Source organism: Mustela putorius, unplaced genomic scaffold, assembly GCF_011764305.1.
Source record: "Mustela putorius furo isolate JIRA1106 unplaced genomic scaffold, ASM1176430v1.1 tig00000083_pilon_pilon_pilon, whole genome shotgun sequence".
NCBI lineage: Eukaryota > Metazoa > Chordata > Mammalia > Carnivora > Mustelidae > Mustela > Mustela putorius.
Genome location: NW_025421273.1, coordinates 46,985,139 through 47,005,437, shown reverse-complemented (window position 1 = coordinate 47,005,437; position 20,299 = coordinate 46,985,139). Strand labels below are relative to the sequence as shown.

The window sequence follows — 20,299 nt, the reverse complement described above, 5'->3', positions numbered from 1 at the left end:
AGGGAGAAATTTAGAAACCAATCTTGAATGTAATCTTGAATGTATTTTCCCTGGAGTTTTTATTTTCCCCTTGATGAGTGCCAATCTCTCTTCCAAATTTGTTTCCTTCCATAAGAAATAAAACTAATAAAAAATAAAACTAATAGGTGCTCAGGGAGGCTAATAATTTCCAGGCATGGCTTCTTACTGAATATACTAAAATGTTTGAATCCAACTTTTGGAAACTTGCGTATGTCACTAATAACGTGTAGTTACTAATACAGTGGTCACTGTAGAGGTCAAAATGAAAAACATGTTCGACATTTTCAAGGTGGAGAAAACGTTGAACCTTTATAAATATCATTCATCGATGCATACAGACTGTAATAACTTGTCTTTTTGTCATTTAGAGACAATTGAGTATTGATTGATCTACCTTAGCAAGTCTTCTTAAAGGATAATTCAGACTGTCCTTTCAAGTAAAATGTTTGTTTCTGTGTTATTATCTAATTTAGAATGACCTTTTTAATGAGTAAATCTGCATGAACATGTCCGTTGTTTTCACCTTGTATAATATTTTGAATCAAGTCCTCTCTTCATGATCCTTGTCTCATTTATATGGTCATCCTACAAATAGGAAAAATAAGTGTTGATTTTGATGAAAATTTATATGCTGATAAGTGTTTGATGATCGGTGCTATAACAGGAAAATAGCTCTGGTTTATAGCATTTGCTAATTTCTTTGACATAAATACTTCCACCGTGGCATAGTCCATGCTATAAAGTGACCTCGCTAAATGTGGAAATGGGGAGTGATGTGCAGTAATACACCCTTATGCAGTATTTTCACCAACTGGAAACAATAGACATAAATAATCTTATGATCAAAGGTAGTACAATGTATTCAAATGGCTAGGAAGTGATGAATTCTGTATGTTTTACTTGTGTTTTTAGTATAATTTATTTAATTCTAAGTTCATACGATTTAGTCGTTCAATAAGGTTTTGCATCTTTCCTGAAAATTGAAAATTTGCTTGTGCAAATTGATAGGGGCCAGCTTTAGTGCATTATGGTTTGAAACTTCATCCATGATTGCAGTTAAAAAAATGTGATTTTGTAGCAAATCAATTATTTATGGATTACTATTTTATGCTAAGAACTATGTGAAGTATTGCAACTATTAGACTGGATGGGAATTCAGGAAAATCAGGAGTTATATAAGAGCAATTCACCTATTCTTGTTACTCACAATTCATTGCTAACAGCACTACAAAGTTATGTAGGCATTTTCTGCTTAAGTTACTGCTCTATTTTCTTTGTGATCATTTTCTCCAGTTCTTAGTTTTTCAAACAATAAAAAAAACATCTAAACTCAGCCTTGTCTGTGAAATTAAATTATAAAATATTTCTGTTTTCATACTGACTTATTTTGCAGAAATTACATATTTTACTGGTTTTTATAATATGTAATATTATTTTGAAATGATATATTTATGACATATTCAGTCTAGTTTTATAAGGCACAGAAGTTCATGGTCTGAACTGATATTTGTCCTTAAACCCAAAGAATGAATATTAAAATCATGATAAGTAATTAATAATTATGAATCATAATATAAAGAAAATAGTGTTTAGTTACTAAATTGCTAGTCATGATGAGTCCCAACATATTTAGTAATCATTTCATAAAACCATGTGACAACTTTATAAATACAAATAAATTTTTAAAAATAGAAATTTAATGATCTGCTTAACTCATTTTCACTATATTTACTTATTTAAATAGTTAAGTAGAAAACAATTGCTAGATGTCAGCCTCTGGGCTACCTTTGAGAATCAAAGAGATCATTTTTAGGTTGGAACACATCTTTTTTTATTTTTAAGTATATTTGACTATTGGGACTGCATTAAAATAAAAAAGCTTTTGCATAATGAAGGAAACTCAACAAAACGAAAATACAACCTACTGAAAGGAAGAAGGTATTTGCAAAAAACAAATCTGACAAGGGGGTCAATATCTAAAATTTATTAAAAACTTATACAACCCAACACCAAAAAAAAAAAAATTCTGATTAAAAATGGGCAGAGGACCTGAATAGACATTTTTCCAAAGCATATATACAGATGGCCAACAGAAGCATGAAAAAATGCTCGACATCACTCATCATCAGGGAAAGGATAATCAAAGATGACTTTTATCAGAGAAACCATCAGATCACCACCTGTAGGGTCAACTCAAGGCACACTCCACCGCCGACTTTGCTAGTCAAGGCAAACAAGTGTTGAGAGGCCAACGTGTCAGGGATTCAGCATGATTCTCCTCTGTTCTCATGTTTGACTTGAAGTGTTGGAACTTCCTCTACCCTAACGTTTTTCTCCTCCTGTCATGTGTTCCTGTTCAAAGGCAGTCTCTGTCTCCTCCCTGGAGTCTGAATCTTGTCCTGATTTCCTTTTGGTTTCCTTTATTACTTCAGACCTGATTTTCTCTCTACCACTAGGTCCTCACTGATATCAACACTTTGATAATCAGAACTTCTTTTTATCCATTTGCTTAGCATTTATTTAGTATCCTCAATGCCATACACTCTACTAAATACTGATTATATAGTGGTGAGTAAAATAAATCGTAATGTATTTGCCCATCTCATGTCATTATTCCTTCTGCAAGTAAAATTACAATAATCATTATTATTGTAGGTTAATTAACAATTATAATACTTGTATGATACAATCACGTGCACACAGTCACATGCACAAATGTATGCACATACACACACAAAGGCACACAATAACTAGGTAACCCTTGCATTACTCTTTCCGTTTTCAGTTAGGTATTGATTTAGAATAACCTTGAACATGTTAGGTTTGTCTATACAAGTCTACCGATAGGTTGACAAATATGAACTGCGTATTTTATGTTTTCTTAAAAGATTTTATTTATTTATGACAGAAAGAGATAGCAAGAGAGGGAACACAAGCATGGGGGAGCTGGAGAGGGAGAAGCTCAGCAGGAAACTTGATATGGGGCTTAATCCCAGGTTTCTGGGATCATGACCTAAGACCAAGAAAGCTGTTAAAACGACTGGCTCACCCAAGTGACCCAAACTACATATTTTCTAAATCTGAATTCAGCCTTTCATTTTACTCATTCCTAATATGTTAATAGAATCACTAGTTTGGTAGTCATGTTGGCAATAAGATCAGCAATATATACATTTTAGAATTTTTGCCTCAGAATATTTTCAGTTAAATGAAAACAATGAATTCCCTAAACAAAATTTTAAGAATTTCTGTGAGTCTATATAAATAAATTATGTTTATTATAACCTTCTGCAGCTGAATATATATGTGATTCAAACCAAGGATCAACAAACAGTTCAAACCCATGAACCAAATACTATCCTTGGTGTTTTTGGCATGGCCCTTGAGCTAAAAATAATTTTTATATTTTTATAAAGTTGCAAAAAAAATTTTAAAAAGATATGTTATTGGGGCCATACATGGCCTGCAAAACCTAAAATATTTACCACCTCACTTTACAGAAAAAGCATGCCAGCTCCTAATGGGGATTTTGAATCAAAATTCTTGCTCAGCAATCGGGTATTTTGCGTATCCAAATGCTAATAGGATGATGTTAAGATCTAAATTAGAAACCTTAGCTTTGTGTCTAGAAGCTTACAAATGCAAATTTATTAGAAATAGTAATACGAGAGATAATTCCCTTGTTTTCCTTACTGATATTTTAAATTTTATAAAAAATGCTCATAAAAATATCATATCTTTATTTTGATAAAAATGCTCATTCTGATATCTGTGGATTTTTGTATCTAGTCAAACTAAGGACTTACAGATACTTACCAAAAATAATTTATCCTCTGAATTATTGAGGGATTTCAAAACTACTCATTTTTCTTGGAAAATTTTAACATAATAACTTGGTCTAATGAGAGTCTATTCAAACCATGTCATTCCTTTCATCTTCATTTATACAATATTGATAGTTTAAATGTTTTAATGAATATTTCATTTATTTATTTTAATGGCTCACAGAATGTGGCTAAGGGCCTAGAGAATCATTAATAATGGAAGGGACTCCCTTGCTTTTGCTGAGCTTCCTACGTCAACCTGGCAAAAGCATAATACAACATATGGGTCTCACCACAGGCATTTAAATTCAACCTACTCAGTTTTCTGACACAGCCAGAAGTAGTAGGGAATTCCAAAATTCTAGAGACATTGATGGAAAACATATTCTCTTGAGATTACTAAGACACAAATCTTCATATTCATTACAAACCTGTGTAACCACAATCAATTACTGTTCAGCATCCTGAGAAAGCAACATATAATAAATCATAAAGAATTATTCTTTTCCGAGTTGATAAAATCTGTGGAAGAACTCTGGCTCCCAGTATTGGGGCCAAATGTCAATATGCCTGGTCCTATCATTTGTAGAAACTAGCCTATCAGTAACCGTCCAGTCTGAAGCTGTCAGGAAGAACATATGAGATTAACTTTCTGATTTCAATAATTATACTATAGTTATATAATGGAAGAAAATAAAAGAAAATCTACATATGAAAATGTATATAAAAGAAGAATTTTTTTTGTGTGAGTATATACTGTATTACTTAGAGGTAAAGAGGTAGCATGTCAGCAATGTACTCTAAAATAGTTTAGAAAAAATATAAAAACACACACATTCATGTACACATGTACATTGATATATGTATTTGTGTATTCATCCACTATTTTGAAATCTGGATGCGGTAATTTGTACCCACCATGACCCATATATACACACACTCACCAACATGGTCTTACCATTCTTCCCACCTTTAGACAAGTTCCTTCCCAACCCTTGGCACCTGACTTGTCTTTTCATAGAATATTTACTTTATTTGTTTGTTTGTTTGTTTATTTATTTTAAGATTTTACTTATTTACTTGACAGAGAGAGAGAGAGGGGAACACAAGCAGGGGTAGGAGGGAGTGGAAGAGAGAGAAGCAGGCTTCCTAGTGAGCAGGGAGTCCAATGCAGAGCTCAACCCCAGGACCCCAGGATCATGACCTGAGCAGAAGGCAAATGCTCAACGACTGAGCCACCCAGGTGCCCCTAGAATATTTAGTTTAGAAAACGTGCAAGTATAAATTCCTTCTTGCCCCTTAGAGATGTAAATATTTCCATAGCCTCTGTCAGTTTTATAACCCAGCAATTTCTTTCTCAATGACTTGGGAGTCATCTCTTTGAAATGTAGTCATCAAGAAAGATAGTGTCCCTGTCTTCCCAACTCTGAGGCAGAGTAGGAGCCAAATTTAGATAAGCACCAATTAGCAAACATAGAAGGCCTGATCACAGTGACCAGCCTCCTCTGTAGTGTCCACCCACTAGATCACCCAAGGGTTTAAAAATCCTCCCACAGATTGTTTCAAGGCAATTGAGTTTAGTATCACTCCTCTATTGTTATAGTCCCGAATAGTCTTTTTTTTTTTTTAAATGCCATCAGTGTAATTTTTCTTTGATCACATACACAGAGTGAAAAAATGATTAAATGAATATAGTAACATTAACTTTTGGGGAATCTGAGTGAAGGGCTAACAGGAATGCTTTGTACTATTTTGTAACTTCTTTATGGTTAAATTATATAGTAATAACTTTATAGTAATTTTTTAATTTTAAAAAGTTTTATAGAGTTTTTAACTTTAGAGTAATTTTTTCAACTTCTTTGAAAAAATTCTTTGGAATTTTTTCAAATAAAAAGTTCAATAATCATGTAAAATGTGTATGAAATGTTTTAAAATGTCTAGCAAACTATTTGAATGAAAATCCAAATACTGAATTCCAAAAGCACATTCAGGATACGCATTTTCAATAGTCATAGCCACACCAAGTTGAGATATATCTGTTAACACCATAAATTATAAGAAAAGCACTGAGAAATAATAATTGTGTGGCACCACACATAAATAATCATGCTCAAGAGGCTGGAGGCAAATTTTGTTCTTTTGTGCAATTGCAAAATTTCTTTCAACTTGAAGACCAATTAGCAATGTAAACTATTTAAAATATTTTACATGAAATTCAAAGGCAGAGATCAAACAACTCTGGAGACTTGGAGTTACTCTAATCTTACCAATTATGTAGTCCAGTCTCACATTCAAACAGTAATTTGTTCCATGACAACCTAGGAAGTGACTGTCTTGTTCCTGCATAATTATTCTTAGCAGCAGGGATCTTGCCATTTCCAACTTTGGACTTTTTTTTATTAAAAAGAAATCTTACCTTGTTATAATTTTTACTCATTAGTCTTTGCTCTGTCCTCTGAAAGACTTGAAATTAGTTCATATGTTTGTATTTTAAATATTTAAAACAATTTTTATTCATCTTCTTAAGCTAAATATTCCAACCAGTTTTCCTTTAACTAGCCTGATCTCTACTTTGGTGTTATTATATTTTAAGTAGATACAATATTCAAATTAAACAGAGCAGCTGAGACATGGTCAGACAAGCAGCTAATAATGGAGGTGGCCAAATCTTGGTAGTCACATGATCAAGCTTCAAGGGACAATAGTGAGAGCAATGCAAGAGCCAGAGTCAGGTGTCCAGTGTGGGTCACCTGGTAATAATGATGGAGCGAGTTACGGTATCTGCTTCAAAACTGTGGTTGTGGTGTCTTCACCAAACTCATTCTCTAGAGTAATTCTGTTGTTCTCACTTTCCCCTAACTGTCTTTGTCCCTACCCATTGTACAAGATTCATGTCCCAAACTTTCCCTGCAATCTTTCTGTTTATTCCTTTGCTACTTGAATTAGGTGGAGTCAGCTTCATTTGCTTACTTCTAAGAACCTTACTGATATCAATGTTTCTTTTCAACTAATCAACTGATTATTGAACATTTATTCTATGAATGCTATGTGTTGTGCTAAATGCCATTATGTATAAATGAGACACGGCCCTGGTCAAAGTGTCATAAATTCCCTTAAAACCAACCATACAGTCACCACTTATGGATTTATTTAAATATCTTATGTTTGTTTCAAGTTTCATCTAATATGTTGGAAAGTTATACTTGAGATGTTTTAAGCATAACACCTGTGTACCATGGCAATCAGAGCTCAAGATAGAAACATTGCTTTCTTCTCCTGGAGTGTGTGTGTGAGGAAAGTGGAGAATGTCGTAATCCTAATGCAAGTGCATGTGGTTGGATGAGCAGCAAAGAAAGGAAACAGGCCTCGTAAATTATGTGTTCTGAGCTAAGAATCTGATCACAGACAGAGAGTAGTCTTAGATTCTATTATTAAGCTGAGATCAGAACAGAGAAGAAGAAAATGATACTCAGTGAAGCAAATATCTGACATAATTCTTGGAATTAATACCTGGCCATTTTGTCACTGAATCAAAGGCAATAGTCAAATTTTTGTGTTTTGTGGTCAGACTCCTATCTTTAGTCCCAGCTTTTGAATAGTGCTACTATGCTAAAATATACTAGACCTTCTGTGAAAGCTCTTATTCTAAAGAATGGCAGCTGCATTTCCCCAATGGTGGTTAAGGTAGACTTAAATTAAGTGGCTGTGTACTAAACTTAATCTTAATTCAAGGAGTGTATCCTAATTCTAGTCTATTGAAATGTGGTCACTAGATCTGTGTCTATCTCATTTGAATTCTACTTGGTTTTCTGGAATTTTATCATGTTTTTATTTTATTCTAGTTTAAAATGTGCATTTTTTAAACTGTTTTTAATTTTTGAGCAAAATAAGCACAACCAAATGAGTTTGAACTATTTAAGGAGGTGTAAATAGTGGGCACTAGCCCCAAAATAAAAGTATTAGCCATTTTCTTCCATTAAATTTTAAATTACCAGAATCTATCTAATAAGCTATTAAGTTTAGCTGATTAACCACTCTTAATTTTATACCTTCAAAATAGTCTATCTTTGGGAAAGCAAAACAGATTGAAATCAGACTAAACTATCTCAGATACTTGCTTGCTGTGAGGCTAAGGGAAATAAGTGAACTTCTCTGGGTTTCAGGTTCTCACCTGATTATTAAAATTATTTATGCCATCTCATAATGGAGTTGAAGGTAATAGATATAATAATGAAAGAATCAATCCTAATACAGAGACTGGAACAGAATAGAAAGGTAAGAAACAAAGTTATTTCTCCTTTGTATCGCCCTTCCCTTGTCTTTCTCGTTTTTGTTTCTTTATTCTTTTTGATCCCCACCTATTTTCAGGGTAGCTTCCTAGCTATAATTCACATTTGTTAGGGCGCAGGTGGTGTGCCTGGAAGTCATGGTGCTATTTAAAGAATTCTAGAAAAACAGATATATTTAATCATTTTTGTGAAATAGCAAGACTTTACTAACAAAATACGTAGCAAGTTCCTACAACTAAAAAGTAATACATACAAGATTTTCTTGTAATCATATTTCTGACTTTCCATTAATTTCATTTAACTTCTTGTTTTTTGTTGTTTCCTTTGTTTCTTGCTTGGTATCAAAGGTTAAAAACTATTGAGATGGAAAACTTGAAATGGAGAGATTTTATTGACATTTGTTTTCATTTTTTATGCCTTTTTGTGTGGAAAACATGATAACATTTGATTTTTGTGTACGTGTACTTGCTACCTATTGTTCTACAGATATATAATTTAGCATTCAACGGTATTATTTTGTAACACCTTGATATGTCACAAGGTCTTTACATTGAAATATTTTCCAATTTTTGAAACATGTCTACAGATTCTAGACTCTACTTTTCAAATTATATTTCATTTAGTGGGCAATATATTTGATAAATATTAAGAATATAGCTTTACATGCTATTTTTTTCCCCCCTCTGTGACATTCTCATTCCTGGGCAGAAAACCTCAGTAGTGTATAAACTGAAATCACATCATTAGCCTCATCCCAAATGCAACACATTCAAATGTGCCATTTTTCTATGCAGCTTTAGGATCTTATTACCAAACAGATCTTCATTTCAAGGAAAAGACATGCACTTTCCCTTTGCCTCACACATTTCTTTTTTTTTTGCGCTCATTCTCCTTACTTCCTGCTAATAAGCAAAGTATCTCTATTCTATCAAAAGTTTCTTCTGAATTCCTGCTATATTTTTTGCATCTTTACTGCCTTAGTTCAAGCTTTATCAACTTTCATAATAACAATTACAATATCTTCCTACCTGATCCCTTTTCCTCAAGTTTCTAAGCCCCAGTCCTTTCTTCAATGGGTAGTGAAAGTAAAAAGTCAAAGATTAGTTCATGGAAGGCCTTGTAAAACTCTGTAGACATTATTCTTTAAAAATGGAGAATCAACTCTATGGTCAACTAATCTTTGACAAAGCAGGAAAGAATGTCCAATGGAAAAAAGACAGCCTTTTCAATAAATGGTGCTGGGAAAATTGGACAGCCACATGCAGAAAAATGAAATTGGACCATTTCCTTACACCACACACAAAAATAGACTCAAAATGGATGAAGGACCTCAATGTACGAAAGGAATCCATCAAAATCCTTGAGGAGAACACGGGCAGCAACCTCTTCGACCTCTGCCGCAGCAACATCTTCCTAGGAACAACGCAAAAGGCAAGGGAAGCAAGGGAAAAAATGAACTACTGGGATTTCATCAAGATCAAAAGCTTTTGCACAGCAAAGGAAACAGTTAACAAAATCAAAAGACAACTGACAGAATGGGAGAAGATATTTGCAAACGACATATCAGATAAAGGACTAGTGTCCAGAATCTATAAAGAACTTAGCAAACTCAACACCCAAAGAACAAATAATCCAATCAAGAAATGGGCAGAAGACATGAACAGACATTTCTGCAAAGAAGACATCCAGATGGCGAACAGACACATGAAAAAGTGCTCCATATCACTCGGCATCAGGGAAATACAAATCAAAACCACAATGAGATATCACCTCACACCAGTCAGAATGGCTAAAATCAACAAGTCAGGAAATGACAGATGCTGGCGAGGATGCGGAGAAAGGGGAACCCTCCTACACTGTTGGTGGGAATGCAAGCTGGTGCAGCCACTCTGGAAAACAGCATGGAGGTTCCTCAAAATGTTGAAAATAGAACTGCCCTATGACCCAGCAATTGCACTATTGGGTATTTACCCTAAAGATACAAATGTAGTGATCCAAAGGGACACATGCACCCGAATGTTTATAGCAGCAATGTCCACAATAGCCAAACTATGGAAAGAACCTAGATGTCCATCAACAGATGAATGGATCAAGAAGATGTGGTATATATACACAATGGAATACTATGCAGCCATCAAAGAAATGAAATCTTGCCATTTGCAACGACGTGGATGGAACTAGAGCGTATCATGCTTAGCGAAATAAGTCAAGCAGAGAAAGACAAACTATCATATGATCTCCCTGATATGAGGAAGTGGTGATGCAACATGGAGGCTTAAGTGGGTAGAAGAAGAATAAATGAAAGAAGATGGGATTGGGAGGGAGACAAACCATAAGTGACTCTTAATCTCACAAAACAAACTGAGGGTTGCCGGGGGGAGGGGGGTTTTGGGAGAAGGGGGTGGGATTATGGACATTGGGAAGGGTATGTGATCTGGTGAGTGCTGTGAAGTGTGTAAACCTGGTGATTCACAGACCTGTACCCCTGGGGATAAAAATATATGTTTATAAAAAATAAAAAATTAAAAAAAAAAAAATGGAGAATACAAGTGACTCTTAATCTCACAAAACAAACTGAGGGTTGCTGGGGGGAGGGGAGTTGGGAGAAGGGGGTGGGGTTATGGACATTGGGGAGGGTATGTGCTTTGGTGAGTGCTGTGAAGTGTGTAAACCTGGCGATTCACAGACCTGTACCCTTGGGGATAAAAATATATGTTTATAAAAAATAAAAAATTTAAAAAAAATTTAAAAATTAATAAAAATTTTTTAAAAAGGAGGCATATTGTCTATGTTACGTTGTTCCTGTTGTAGACAATGTTTCCTTAGGCATTGTTGATTCTATTCTAACTTTTCCACTTTGGAAGTGAGAGTTGCTAGACCATTTCCAGGGCATGTTTGACATGTCAGTCATATCCATAAGCTTACAAATATTAATAAGCAGAAAGAAAACTAGAAGAAAAAAAATAATACTACAAATCTTTAAAGGTGATTTTATACCTAAATCTACATCTTTATTTATTGTGTATAACAATAACTCTTATGAAAGCTCCTCTGTGCATGGACACAGTGAGCGTTTTTTTATCACATTTTAAAACTAAGATACACCAACATCTATAAATTCTTCAAAAAATCAAATAACAAATATTGTTTACATAATTACCAAAAAATATTGTAATGATATGTGTGATGGGTAATAATTTGAACTGACTTTTAAAGGCTTTTGAATCAAGGAGACGTCCAGAAAGAGGTGTACAAAATGCAGAGAGAGGTACAAAATTAGACAATTATATTGTGTTTAGATCTATAATTAGAAAAGACCACAGTTAGTATTTAAGAGCATAAGAGAAAAGTCACAGGATAGCACATGAACAATAAAGCTGAATAGAAATAGATAATGTCACTGGGTGCACAGGTATAGATTAGAACAGTATTCAGCAAAAGTTATTAAGGGACGTTTGGTCAATAGCAATCTTAGCTTCATAACTATTGATTAGCCATCTTGAAATTTAATAGATGATTTAGTTATAGCTTACTTCATTCAGCAAATTATATATAATAATAATTAATGCACAATTAGATTTTATTTTTATAAACTTGATGATTTAATGATTTTCATGTCAATAGTAAAAAAATCTGATGGAGAAGTTAAAAAAATTATCCTTTAAAGCAAACTAATTTTAAATAAATACTTTAAAAATATTAAAATAGGGGCACCTGGTTGGCTCAGTGTGTTAAGGTCTCTGCCTTCGGCTCAGGTCATGATCTCAGGGTTCTGGGATCGAGCCTCACATTGGGCTCTCTGTGCAGTGGGGAGCCTGCTTCCCCCTCTCTCTGCCTGCCTCTCTGCCCGCTTGTGATCTCTGTCAAATGAATAAAAATAAAATCTTTAAAAAATTAAAAAAATATTAAAATGATGTTTAGTGAAATAATTTATATATAATATCTATCTGCTAGTGACAATAATTAAGTATTATTTTTAAAATGATAACTTAGAGGGGGCCATATATAGCATTTAAGTCAATTTTGGCAAGAAACCAGTAATTCCTTTTCTGGGTATATATCCAAAGGAAATGAAATTTTAGTCTCAAGCAGATATCTGCACCCCCGTGGTTATTGCCACATTATTTGCAATAACCCAAAAATGGAAATGACTTAAGTGTCCATTGATGGATGAGTGGATAAAGAAAATATAGTGTATATACACAATGGAATATTACTCAGCCTCATCAAAGTTGGAATTTCTGAAACATGGATGAAGCTTGAAAGCATTATGCTAAGTGAAAAAAGAATAGAGAAAGACAAATACTGCATGATCTTGCTTATTTGTGGAATCTAAAAAAAAAAAAAGAAAAAAAAAGAGAAAAAGAGAGAGAGAGAAAAGAAGAGAAAAGCAAGCTCATAGAAACAGGGAACAGATTGGTGGTTACCAGATGCAGAAGGTGGGGGTGTGGAAAAGGAGTGAAGATGATCAAAAAGTATACATTTCCACTTACAAGATAAAAATAGTTCTGGGGATGTATTGTACAGCATGGCAAATATAATTAACAGTATTGTCTTGTATATGTGAAAGTTGCTAAGAAAAAAATCTTTTGAATTCTCATAATAAGAAAAAATTCTGATGATGTGAAGTGATGACTGTTAAGTAAACTTATTATGGTATGATTTCATAACATATACTATATGAAATTATTATCTTATTATCATTAAATCGATATGATGTTATCGGCCAATTATCTCTCAATAAAATGAAAAATAACCAAAGAACAATACTGTCTCCCATAATCAAGGTTTTAGTCTTGGTTCATATACAAGCTTTTGTGTTAGTTTATAGCACCTGTTTTAAACCACATATGGGAGGACATTCTGCCTCACCCTAACCAAAATCGTAAATCCAAAACCGAAAACATATTCTGAGTTTTCAAGACTGGCATCGAAAATATATAATAAAATATATTTAAAACATTCTTACCTACAATTATTTTTAAACTATTGTCTTTATCTTTTTTATGGCTATTGTTAACTTCTATCTCACCTCTGCTTTCTAGTTTAGAATATTTTAGATAGCTTGGAGAATGTGTATTTGTCTAAACTGTTTTTTTTTTTAAACAAGAATCTGCTCCTTTTGCTTTACAAGTTTCTAAGAGATTATTTTAAGTGACAGTGGGAAAGTGTTTACTTATTGAGAAAAAAGTTGGCAACATTTTTAATGCACTGTACTTATAAGCCAAGATACATTAGAGCTCTTTATGGACAAAATGTGTTAAGACATACAGTGAAATCTACTTACAGGGAAAATAGAAAGGCCCTGATCTCATTCCTGTTTTTACTATCTAGTGTTGACATGCCTACATCTACAGTTAGCTGAAATTGCCTCTGGTTGGCAATTACCATGCCTGCCTCTGAAAGTCTAAAAACATCAAATTAGCAACAGAATGAACTTCTGACCCCCAAAGTCATAGTAATAGCTGAGGGGCTGTGTGAGATTTTGCTAGTCTAAATAGTGAGAGTTGCCATTTTGTAGTTTAATGTATACAAAAATTTTACATGGGATGAATTTTTTTCTGTATTTAAAAAGTTGGGCTACCTTGTTTTTCTCTATTTTAAATAATATAAATGATTATCTTCTGGTATCATGACATAAAGTAGTCATTACATATTTGGTGATTTTTTTCATGTCTACCTAAGATTCTATCTCATATGTAACTTTGTTAACTAGTCACTTTTTGATAGATTGTTTTTTTGCTGTCACATACAATACTACCCATTATATTTTCAATTTAAATATTTTTTTAAAGATTTTATTTACTTATTTGAGGAAGAGAAAGTGAGGGAAAGAGAGAGTGTGAACAGGATGCGGGGCAGAGGGGGAAGCAGACTTCCCACTGAACAGGGAACCTGATGCAGGGCTCAGTCCCAGGATTTAAAATCATGACCTGAGCCAAATGCCCAACCAACCGAGCCACTCAGGCACCCTGAATTTAAATACTTTTATTGAAGTACAATTAACATACAATGTTATACTACTTTTAGGTGTGCAACATATTGACTCAACAATTCTGTACACGACCAAATGTCCACTACCACAAATGTAGTCACCATCACCAATAATATTGGTTTGGTTGTTACAAAACAACATCATTACAAGATTATTGACTATAGTCCCTATGTTATACTTTTCATTTCTGTAACTTATTTATCTTATAGCTAGAAGTCTGTACTTTCATCCTCTTTCTCTTTTTCACCCACTGTCCTACTTACCTCCCCTGAATATTACTCAGCCATAAAAAAAGAATGAGATCTTATCATTTCCAACAACTTGGAAAGACATAGAGTACATTATGCTAAATAAAATAAGTCAGATAGAGAAGACAAATCCCATCTGATTTCACTTATGTATGGAATCTAAAAAACAAAATAAACAACTCAACTTGAATATTTTTCACATTGAAGTTTCTGTAAGACAGAAGTCTGGAAGAGAAATTTTAGGGGGCAAATGATATGCATGTTTTAAAAGAATCATGATAGTACTGCTTTTGCTCTCTAAAAATCTACACAGATTTATGGTTTCAGTAAAAATTGATGTGAGTGCATATTTTTTTTTCATTTTCTTTCACAATATATTAGTAATTTGTCTATTAGTTCCCATGAAATATTAAGTATTTTGTTATTGGGTGCCTGGGTGACTCAGTCAGTTAAGTGTCCAACTCTTGATTTTAGCTCAGGTCATGATATCAGGAACATGAGATGGAACCCTGCACAGGCTTTGTGCTCAGCAGAGTCTGCTTGTCTCTCTCCCTCTGTCCTCTCCCCATTTGTACTCTCTCTTTCTTAAGTAAATAAATAATAAATAAAAGGATAAATAAATAATTTTTTAAAGATTTAATTTATTTATTTGACAGACAGAGATCACAAGTAGGCAGAGAGGCAGGCAGAGAGAGAGGGGGAAGCAGACTCCCTGCTGAGCGGAGAGCCTGATGTGGGGTTTGATCCCAGGACCCTGAGATCATGACCTGAGCTGAAGGCAGAGGCTTTAACCCACTGAGCCACCCAGGTACCCCAATAAATAATATTTTTTAAATAAAGTATTTATTATTTCCAACTATGTGTGTTTAATTGTTATATAGGTAAAACATTCTTCTACACACTTACTGAATTTCTCTATTTCTTTTTTCTGGCGTTATCATAGCATATCATTTGTCTATGACTTCTATTATTAGCTTTAAAAATATTTTTTCAGAAGCTAATTTTGGTGTGATACTTACTGGTAAATTTCAAAGGATAGAAAATAAGTAATAATGTCTTCTCATGGTCATCTTTAAATAGAAATTTCTATAATCACTCATTGCAATTCTGATTGTTTTGTTTTCCAAACATTGACGATATTTTCTTACGTTGCCAAAGTAGCAAGCATTTTTATCTCCTTGGTGACTAACTTTTAGAGTAGTAAAACTGTCTCTGCTTATAGATGACATTATCATCTATGTAGATATCTGGAAGAACTGACAAAAAAATCTAGAAATAAAAAACTTGCTACTTTGCAGGATACAAGGTTAATTTATAAAAGTCAATCACTTTCCTATATAACAACAAGGACTGAGTAGAATTTGAAATTAAAACACAATACTATTTACATTAGCTCCCCCAAAATAACATACATAAATATCAATCTAACAAAATCTGTATAAGATCTATATGAGGAAAACAATAAAACTTTGATGAATAAAGTCAAAGAAGTAAATAAATGGAGAGATATCCTGTGTTTGTGGTTAAGAAAATTCAATAATATAAAATTTTGATTCTTCCCAATGGTACAGTTAGATTCCAAGCATTACAACTGAAGTCTCAGAATGTTATTTTGCAGATTTAAACAAATTGGTTCTAAAACGCATATGGAGAGGGAAAAGGATCAGAATAGCTAACACAATACTGAAGGAGGAAAACAAAAGTTAGAGGACTGAATTACTTGACTTCAAGATTTACCATACAACTACCATAATCAAGACATCATAGTGTTGAAGGAAAAGAAAAGATCAACATAACAGAATAGAGAACCTAGAAAGGAACAAAGGTAGTACAATAGAGCAAAAATAGTCTTTTTAACAAATGCTGCTGAAACGGGATACTGATACACAAAAAACATGCATCTGGATGCAGATCGTATACCCTTTACAAAAATTAATTTTAAAATGGTCACAGACCTATATGTAAAAAAGAAAAATTATAAAGTTCCTAGAAATAACATAGGAAAAGATTTAGATGACCTTGGGAATGGGGCTCACTTTTTAGATATAGCACCAAAGGCAAGAACCATGAGAGAAATACTTGATAACTTGGACTTTATTAAAATTAAAATCTGCTCTGCAAAAGACAATGCCAAAAGATTTTTTTTTAATTTACAAAACACACATCTGATAATGGATTATTATCCAAATATATAAAGAACTTTTAAAATTCAGCAATAAGAAAACTGATAACCTGATTTAAAAATGGGTTATAGATCTTAATAGATACCTCACCAAAGAAGATATGCAGATAGTGACTAAGCATATGAAAAGGTGCTTCAAGGCGGGGCATCATCAGGGAAATGCAAATCAAAACAATGAGAAACCACAATACATCTGTTAGAAGGGCCAAAGTCTGGGTTACTAAAAACACCAAAAGGTGGTGAGGTTGTGGAGCAGTAGGAACTTCCATTCATTGCTGGTGGGAATGCAAAATAGTACAGCCACTTTGGAAGACAGTTTGGCAGTCTCTTAAAAAACTAAGCATACTTTTGCAATCACACTTCTTGGTATTTACTCAAAGGAGCTGAAATCTTATGTTCACACAAAAACCTGCATATGGATGTTTATGACAGCTTTATTTCTAATTGTCAAAACTTGGCAGCAGCCAATATGCACTTCAGAAAATAAATGGATAAACATACTGTGGTACATTTAGACAATGGAATATTATTCAGTGCTAAAAAGAAATGAACTCTCAGTCCATTACAAGACATGAAGGAATCTTAACAGTATACTACTAAGGGAAAGAAGCCAATCTGGAAAAATTGTACAATGGGCACCTGGGTGGCTCAGTGGGTTAAAGCCTCTGCCTTCAGCTCAGGTCATGATCCCAGAGTCCTGGGACCAAGTCCCGCATTGGGCTCTCTGCTCAGCAGGGAGCCTGCTTCCTTCTCTCTCTCTGCCTGCCCCTCTGTCTACTTGTGTTCTCTGTCTGTCAAATGAATTTAAAACAATCTTTTTTTAAAAAAAAGCTGTATACTGTATGATTCCAACTCTATGACATTCTGGAAAAGGTAGAACAATGGAGATGGTAGAAGATCGGTGATTGTCAGACACTGGAGAGAGGAGGAGGGAGAAATAAGTAAAGCACAGAGGATTTTTAGGGCAATGAAAATACTCTGTGTGATACCATAGTGATGGATATATGTCATTATATAATTGTCTAAACCCATAGAATATACAATATCAACAGTGAATCCTAATATAAACTATGAACTTTAGGTGATTATGTTGTGTCAATTTAGGTTCATTAGTTGTAACAAATGTACCAGTCCAGTGCCAGATATCGATAACAGGGAAGCTATTAATGTGCGGGAGCAGACAGCATATGAAAAACCTCTATACCTTTCCCCTGGTATTTGCTGTGAATTTAAAACTGCTCTAAAAATACAATGTTTAGAGCAATGCGGAGAGATGGCACTGACCTGGAGGGTTAAGCCACTACCACCTTGTGCCTCTTCAACAAGACCCCGATTGAGATGACCCCAGAAAAGCTGCAGAAGTGGGAGAAGGACGAGTTTAACCTGGGTCCACTCTGTGTTCACACCATCAGTCAAGGGCAACACCTAAGGGCTCATCAGAAGCCACCATATGAAGGGCACAGACAGGCACTGCAGCGTGGTGGTGGAAAACGTGAGGAAGATGTGGACCGAGGTCCCCAAGAGTATCACAGGCAAGAAGAAGTCCAAGCCAGTCAGTAAGGACCACATCTCCAAGATGCTCCTGCGTGGTGACTGGGTTGTCATGGTCCTGTCAACCCGCTCATTGCTGGCAAGTAGAGGTAGCTTTTCCACCATCAGAATTCCCGACCTTTGTAATGAGAATAATAAAGTCTTGTGTTTTTTCTAAAAAAAAAAAAAAAAAAAAATTAAGTTAAAAATACAGTGTTTATATAAATAAAAAATATAATAGAAAAATGTAATTTTTAATCATGAATTGTCATCATTTAATATTCACTTTCTCCTTCTATAATTCTGCTTTGGTGTACATATTGTCCTCCTGTTTTCTTCTTTTGTCAGTGTCTTAGTCTATTTGGGCTGCTAGAATTAAATGCCATAGATTGGTGGCTAGTAAACAGAAACCTATTTCCCTGATAAATAGAAACCTATGTCAGTTCTGGAGGCTGGGAAGTCCAAGATTAAGGCATAGGCAGATTTGGTGTCTAGTAAAATCCTGCATTCTAGTTCTAGATGGCTGCCTTCTTATGGTGTTCCCCACATGAGGGAAGGGGTAAGGATGTTCTGTGGGGTCACTTTTAGAGGGGCATTCGGGCTTTACACACATGACCTAATCACCTCTGAAAAGGCTCACACTGGAGATTAGGCTTCAACATATGAATTTTAGCAAAACACAAAACATTCAGTTTGTAGCATGTGTCCTGTTCTATTTGCCCTCTAAACGAATGTGTTTCAAAAGGCAACTTTACTACATTGAACATTAATTTAGCTTTAGAAAATCCAAGATATATTCATTGACCATGTACTAAGTACATAACTAGAACTCCACTGGGCATCATCTTGGTTGTAGAGAGGTTAACAAATAAAACAGTCGAAGTTTTCTGTACATTTAATTTGTATCTGGAATAGTTATCAGAATTTTACATGTAGTATATAAATTATGCTTCCCAACAACATCATCATGAGGTAAATATTATTATTGTGCTGGTCTTAAGAGATAAGACTCAGAAGGTTCAGTAACTAAACTAACATAATAAACTAAATTAACATAATAGAAATGGAACTGGATTCAACAGGCTCTTACAGTCTAAATTATAAAAATGAAATTTTGCTTCAAAGACTATTCTAAAGACCTGTAACAACTATACATTCTGTTGCCGTTCAGTGGCATAAAGTGATCAAGAATGGAGTGATTAAGAGAGCTTTCATAAAGATGATAGGATTTAACTTAGGGCTGGAAAGATAATTAGATTTGGCAGGTTATAAGAAAGGAGGAGAATTGTCTAGTACAGACATCATGAGCAAAGTGATGGAAGTGGGAATGATCAAAGAAGGTTTTTGCAACTGATATAGATCAGCCTGCAAAAGCAAGTTTCATGCATTATCAGAGAGTAGTCCTTCAGTGGGTTTAATAGACTGACATCCAGTTCCTCTTCTATAGGAAGAACACAACGATTTTTACCCAGGTGTCCACATTTCCTTGCTCAAATTATACATTGCATAGTTTGATCTCACTACTTGAGCAAGGTGCAAGGAATGTGGCTCAAGCTTTAGTCAATATTGTCTATACTGCTTTACCAAATGATGGGGATCTAAATTCTTCTTGTCCTATCATATTTTCCTAAAACATTGCCATTCATATACATATGTAAATAATGAGGTACAAAAGCCATCATGGGACCATGACTGGAGCATTCTGCCAAGAATGGAGCCAACGTTAAAGAAGGAGAGCTGTGAGGTCGCACTACTGGGTATTTACCCTAAAGATAAAAATGTGGTGATTCCGAAGGGGCATGTTCACCCCCATATTTATAACAGCAATGTCCACAATAGGCAAAATATGGAGAGAACCTAGATGGCCACCAATAAATGAATGGATAAAGAAGATGTGTGTGTGTGTGTGTGTGTGTGTGTGTGTGTGTGTGTGTGTATGGAATACTATGCAGCCATCAGAAAACTGAAATCTTGCCATTTGCAACCAGGAGGATGGAACCAGAGGGTGTTATGCTAAGCAAAGTAAGTCAATCAGAGAAAGACAATTATCATATGATTTCTCTGATATGAGGAATTTGAGAGGCTGGGTGGGGTTCATGGGGATAAGGGAAGGAAAAATGAAACAAGATGGGAATGGGAAGAGAGACAAACCATAAGAGACTCTTAATCTCAGGAAACAAACCAAGGGCTGCTGGAGGAGGTGGGGAGGG

The 20,299-nt window shown here is 34.4% G+C and overlaps 1 pseudogene; it reads left to right on the top strand.

Annotated features, from left to right (window-relative positions):
* Window positions 1-17,897: 17,897 nt before the first annotated feature.
* On the top strand, window positions 17,898-18,197 carry LOC123391209 (annotated as a pseudogene).
* The last annotated feature ends 2,102 nt before the right edge of the window (window positions 18,198-20,299 follow it).